The sequence below is a fragment of the Myotis lucifugus genome, unplaced genomic scaffold (assembly GCF_000147115.1).
Source record: "Myotis lucifugus unplaced genomic scaffold, Myoluc2.0 scaffold_568, whole genome shotgun sequence".
NCBI classification, from domain to species: Eukaryota; Metazoa; Chordata; class Mammalia; order Chiroptera; family Vespertilionidae; genus Myotis; species Myotis lucifugus.
In genome coordinates, this window is record NW_005871616.1 from 431,049 (window position 1) to 436,075 (window position 5,027).

Genomic DNA, 5,027 nt, shown 5'->3' on the forward strand with positions numbered 1-5,027 from the left:
GCATGGGGTGACCAGGCCAGTGGGGGCCCATGAGGAGCAACCAGGCTGTGGGGGGGGGGGGGGGCAGTACGAGGCACTAGGCCCACAGGGGGGCAGTTAGAGGCAGCAAGACTGGCGGGGGGGGGCAGTTAGGGGCATCAGGCTGGCACACAGAGGCAGTGAGGGGTGATCAGACTGGCAAGGGGGTCAATTAGGGGCTATGAGGCAAACAGGCAGGTGAGTGATTAGGAGCCAGTGGTCCAGGATTGTTAGAGGAATGTCCAACTGCCAGTTTAGGCCTGATCCCCCGGATCAGGACTAAACCGGCAGTCAGACATCCCCCAAGGGGTCCCAGATTGGAGAGGGTGCAGGCTGGGCTGAGGGGACACCTCCCCTCCAATGCACGAATTTCATACACTGGGCCTCTAGTTATATTATAATTTTAATTAGTGAACAATATTTAGTGATGGCTCTCCTCACATTCTTGTTATTTGTAAATTGTGCTTTCTCTCTTTCCTGATCAATCTCACTAGAGGTTTGCCAATTTTAGTGACCTTCTCAAAGAATTATATTGTTTTATTGATTTCCTCTATTATTTTTCTGATTTTCATACCATTGGTTTCTACTCTATATTTTCTTTCTTCTGATTGATTTGGGTTTAAGTTTCTATTCAATTTTCCAGGTTCTTGTTCTTTGTTGTTGTTGTTGTTATTGTTGCTGTTGTTGTTGTTAATCCTCACTAGAGGATTTTTTTCCAATGATTTTTAGAGAGAGTGGAGAGGTAGAGACAGAGAAACATTGGTGTGAAAGAGACACTTTGATTGGTTCCCTGACTAGGGCTGGGGATTGAGCCTGCAACTGAGGTACATGCCCTTGACTGGAATTGAACCCAGAACCCTTCAGTTCGCAGGCCAATGCTCTATCCACTGAACCAAACCAGTTAGGTTTATTTGTCCAGGTTCTAAGGAAGAATCTCAGTCCACTGATTTGAGATTTTTCCTCATTTCTAATATGAGCATTTGTGCTGTCATTGTTCATTGGAGCCCTGCTTCTGATGCATTGCAAAAATTGTGATCCATTGTGTTCTCTTTCATTCACCTCAAAATGCTTTCTAAGTCCTCTTCTAATTTCTCCTCTGACCCATGTTTTATTCAGAAGAAGTGTGTTTTTAAGTTTACAAATATTTAGTAATATATTTTTGCATTGATTTCTAATTTAATTTCCTTTTGGTCAGTGAACAAACTGTGTATGATTTTAATCCTTAAAAATTCATTGATCCTAGGAAGGAACTCCTACCATTTGCAACAGCATGGATGGAGCTGGAGAGCATTATGCTAAGTGAACTAAGTCAGTCAGAGAAAGATAAATATCACATGCTCCCACTCATTTGTGGATTATAATGAACAACGTAAACCAATGAACAAAAACAGATGTAGAGACAGAGAAGCATCGGTCAGATGCTCAAAACTCGGAGGGAAAGCAAGGGAGGGTGGGGATGAGGGGGAAAGATCAACCAAAGGACTTGTATGCATGCATATAAGCATAAGTGATGGATGTGGACAACAGGGGGTGAGGGTGAGGGCAGGATTGGGGGGATGGGGGGACATTGAGGGGATAAGGACACATTTGTAATATCTTATTCAATAAAGGAGAAAAAAATAAATAAATGTTTGACCAATAAAAAAATTCATTGATCCTTATATTCTGCCCCCCACACCAAAAACAATTTTTTAACATAATTCAGAGTCTGCTCATGTTAAAATCACCTCATAGAATAGGAATGTATGGATACTTCCTTGGTCATACATGTGTGTTTCATTGGCGTTAAGGACTCCTGTTTGGGAAGACATAACAAGCTTTAATGGTTTTGTTAAAATACAATTATTCAATTTTTAAACTATATGCATATATTCTTCTGATTATTTTTATTTTTTATATGTTTCTTTATTGATTTCAGGGAGGCAGGGAAAGCGGAGAGATAGAAAACCTTCAAATGATGAGAGAGAATTCATTGATTGACTGCCATCCTGCACGGCTCCTAACTGAAGAATTGAGCCTGCAAATCCAAGTAATGTGCCCTTCGGCCAGAATCAAACTTGGGGACCCTTCAGTCTGTAGGCCCGATGCTCTATCCACTGAGTCAAACTGGCTAGGGCCTTCTGATCATCGTATACAATAAAAGGCTAATATGCAATATGACCAAATGGCGGAACGACCAGTATCTGTGATGCACATTGACCACCAGGGGCAGACGTTCAATGCAGGAGCTGCCCCCTGGTGGTCAGTGTACTCCCACCGGGGGAGCGCTGCTTAGCCAGAAGTCAGGCTCACCACTGGTGAGCACAGAGGCCGTGGCAGGAGCCTCTCCTGCCTCCGCAGCAGCGCTAAGGATGTCCAACTGACAGCTTAAGACAGCGGGTCTAAGCCATCAGTCAGACATCCCCTGAGGGCTCACGGACTATAAGAGGGCACAGGCCAGGCTGAGAGAACACATCCCCCCACCCGAGTGCACAAATTTTATGCACCAGGCCTCTAGTTTTTAAATAAAGAGTAAAATGACACTCTGAGGTATGAAGGAGGCACTAGATAGTGGCAGGGGACCACAAAAGCTCATGGACAGGACAGTGTCCTGCTCCAGAGTGCAGTCCCGGGAGGTGCTTGGAGCCTGCGGGTTGTAGTATTAATCTCTTACCTGTTAGAACATGTAAAAGACCAAACGCCTTGGACTCCAGTCAGAAGCAGGCGTTAGGATCTGCTCCATTTCATGCTTCTTTGCTTCTCAAACATTCCTAATGGCGTGTCAGGTTGCATCACATTTTGGAAACCAGGAAGGAACAGTCAGGGAAATAAGAGCTGGGTGGGCTGCATGCCACCCTCTAGAAGGAATGCTGGCATCTCCCAGTCCAGATGTGAGAGGAAGGGAGAAGGGAAAGTGCAGTTTCGCCACCTGCTGGTCACCCAGGCAATACCCTTAGAGCTGCGAAGAGGGATCTTGAACTTCCAGTAGAAGGAATGTGCTTTAGTACCGTTTTACATCAAAAGAAAGACAAAATATAACTCCAAAATCTTTTGAAATGTAATGTAGTTCTTAGATAGTGTAGCAATGAGAATTTTTAATCATCCACACAGGGATTGCTACCATCCTCGTTACTACTCATGGTTTCTGCTACAATTCTCTCCTCTCTCCCCTGTCTCTCTTCCATCTCCCAAACCTCCTCTTCCACACTGCCTTTCCAACAACACCCAGCTTCTTGCGTTCAGTTAGCCTCCTTTATTTTCCACATCTTTCCCGGCATCTAACATTTCAGATATAAACTTTGTTTCCTGTCTTCTTCCTGTCCTTTTATGTATAATGAACTATTGGGGCTAGATTTTTTACTTCCTTTAGGGTAGCCTTAAAAGTGAGTTTTATCATCGTTTGCTTTTATTTTTGTTTCTGATCTTATAGACAAAAATTTCATCACCACATATGTAACAACTTGTACTTGTCCATTGTTCTGCTTGATGCCTTTAAATTGCATGAATATTATTCATCCAAAGACTAAATTATTCCCTAAGCTCAGGAAAAGGTCTTCTAGATTTGCTCTATTCACCTTTTCAAGAACACTTAGTATAAAGCAATTGGAGTTTGCTGTATAAAACTTCCTCAATATCTTTTCTCAGTTTATGTGGCTCATGGTGGCTATAACAGTGCTCTTTGCCTTGTTCTGTCTCTCAGATCTTCTATTTTGTTATGACTATATAACCATTTCCTGAGAGTCCCATTGAAAACTGCTCAATAATTCTTCACGGGCCTTAAAAGTGCTTCCTCATCACCTTCACAGTGAATACAGTTGAAAATGAAACCGCAGCATTGTCGCAGCTTGTCTTCTCTTCTTTAAGGATCCCCATGTACATGTTTCCCTTCTTTTGCCTGCTGTCTATATCAGTCACTGTGTCACTGGCAGACACATCTGGGAAAAAACAGCTGGGTAGAGAACACAATCACCCAAAGGGGCCCTCAGGAGATTGAAGGTGCCCCTCACCAGTCCCCTCAGGAGATTGAAGGTAAGGCTCACCATCCTCTCAGGAGATTGAAGTGTCTCCTCAGCAGTCCTCTCAGATTGAAGGTGTGCCTCACTAAGCCTCTCATGATATAGAATGTGGTCCACATTCCTCTAAGTCCTCTAAGATAGAAGGAGTTCCTCACCAGTTCCCTCAGATTGCTGTTGTGCCTCACCACTACTTTCAGGATTTTGAAGGTGCTTCTCACCAGTCCTCTCACATTGTAGATATGCCATACCAGCCCTCTCATATTGAAGGTGCTCCTTGTCAGCCTTATCAGGAGTTTGAAGGTCTGCCTCACAAGTCCTCTGAGGATATTGAACTTGTGCCTCACCAGTTCTCTCAGGAGATTTAAGATGAAACTCATGAGATTGAAGTTGTCCCACACTAGTATTGTCAGGAAATAGAAGGTGTGCCTACCCAGTTTTTGGAGATTTAAGATGCACCTCAACAGTCTTCTCGGGAGATTGAAGATATGCATCTTCAGTCTTCTCATATTTAAATAGTGCCTCACCAATCCTCTTAAATTGATGGTGTGCCTCACCAGTCCTCTCAGAAGATTGAAGGTTGACTCAGCAATCCTTTCAGAAGATTAAATGTGTGCCTGAATAGTCATCACAGGTGGTTGAAAGTGTGCCTCAACAGTTCTTTCAGAAGATAGAAAATGTGGCTCACCATTCCTTTCAGGAGATTAAAGGTGTGCCTCACTAGGCCTTTCAGGAGATTGAAGGTTTGTTCCACCTGTGCGACTCAGAGCAACCCGCTCCCACTCCACACTGGAGAGGGGAGAACTGCAGCAACCCAGCACATGCCTTACTCTGGGCCACAGGAAAGCAAATACTTTGCACCCCTAAGCAAACTTCACCCACTCCCTCTCAGCCCTTGGGACAGTCCTGCTGGGACTACCCAGATCAACCCAGCACGTGCCCCACTCTGGACCATAGTATAGAACTTTGGGGGCAACCTGGAGCAATCTGGTATGCCCATCCAGAAGCCACAGGACT